The sequence below is a fragment of the Belonocnema kinseyi genome, chromosome 9, assembly GCF_010883055.1.
Source record: "Belonocnema kinseyi isolate 2016_QV_RU_SX_M_011 chromosome 9, B_treatae_v1, whole genome shotgun sequence".
Classification (NCBI taxonomy): Eukaryota; Metazoa; Arthropoda; class Insecta; order Hymenoptera; family Cynipidae; genus Belonocnema; species Belonocnema kinseyi.
The window spans coordinates 66488598-66489926 of record NC_046665.1 but is presented as its reverse complement, the minus strand read 5'-3'; the positions used below and the strand labels follow the sequence as shown (position 1 = coordinate 66489926).

Here is a 1329-nt window from a genome sequence, read left to right as displayed (position 1 = left end):
GGACAAATGCTGATGGGTTGAAGAAAACTTCTTCCACCAGAAGGTTTTGATACAATCTGGTCCCGGTGCGGAATAGTTCTTCATCCCTCTTAATACTTTTTTGGCCTCCTCGGCAGTGATGGGTGGGCATTCTTTATCAGGTATTATGAGGGCAACACATAACTCCTTGAAGCTATTTATATTTTCTGAGTCTTCGTCCAGTCTTTGCTGAACTTCGTAGACTTCTCTACAAAATACTTCGACCTCCTCTGGTTTGGGTGGGTGTTCGACAGTAACTGGAGGGTCTTGGAAGAGTCGAGATGGGTCAGAGAGAAACTGTTGATTTTCTCTGATCCACCTCTCCCTCCGCTCTAGACTTCTCTTACCGTCAGATAGTATCCATATTTTCTCAACAATATGCTGCCTGATGATCAGCAGCTTTGACTTGTTAAGTGTGTGGTAACGGGTCCGGAGTTCGCGCGCGAACTTTCGAACCTTGGCGGTAAAATTCCTGCCAGATGTGATGTAGTCAATCACACATTGAATGTGGGACGCGTACTGTCTTGCCCAGCCTATCTTTATGGCAAGTTGATGCATTCGTCTTTTGGTCTTATGATCAGCCGTTGGTATTGTTTTACGGTTCGCATCGGCCAAAGCTCTCGCTGCATTATACACATAATAATTGATAGCCCAGAGGTCGGATTCACCGGAAAAATGTCCACGAAGCTCGTCATCCATTTCAGCTAGATCTTTAGGCTTGAGAGAAACCTTGGTTGTTGATGTTTCTCCGGATCTTAAAGCATTGCTCTTCATCTATTGGATGCCTGCCCGCGGTTGGTCTTAGTGTCGCCTCTCTTTCTTCGTTGCCGGCTTGTTCTAGCTGTGGTAGAGTAGGCGTACCGCTTACATAGCCCCTTTTACGGAGTAGTTCAGCATGGTTTCGCAGACGTTGCTCCGAAAAGTGCGATAGCTCAGGGTGTTTCTCGCACCACAGAGCATGCAGCCGTGCCATGTAACCCCGTTCACGGGCCACACTCGCATCGTAGCAGTCTAGCAAGTCGTGATTCAGTTGCTCCGTCCACCCAAAGATCACGAGATCCCGCCGATCCATCGCATTGAATCCATTTTCATTGGCTCCCCCAGCTCTAGATTGGTCGGCACTGTTGGCCGACCCATTGTCGGGAGCCCTGCGCGTTCTGTTGTTTTGAACCGCACTTACTATAATTATGTTTGGTGTTGTCATTGTTATTCCCACGAGAAGCTAGGGAAAGGGGTTCGTCCATCCTTGTAGAGCCCCGCATGCAAGGATAAGGCTGCGCACTCTGAGAGGTCGCCCGGTATCCCAGAGTC

The 1329-nt window shown here is 48.7% G+C and overlaps 1 protein-coding gene across 2 annotated transcripts in view; it reads left to right on the top strand.

The window, feature by feature from the left end:
* The window catches only part of LOC117180370 (probable ubiquitin carboxyl-terminal hydrolase FAF-X), an 89390-nt gene that overhangs the window by 72042 nt on the left and 16019 nt on the right, over positions 1-1329 (top strand). The gene's annotated exons all lie outside the window — the stretch shown is intronic.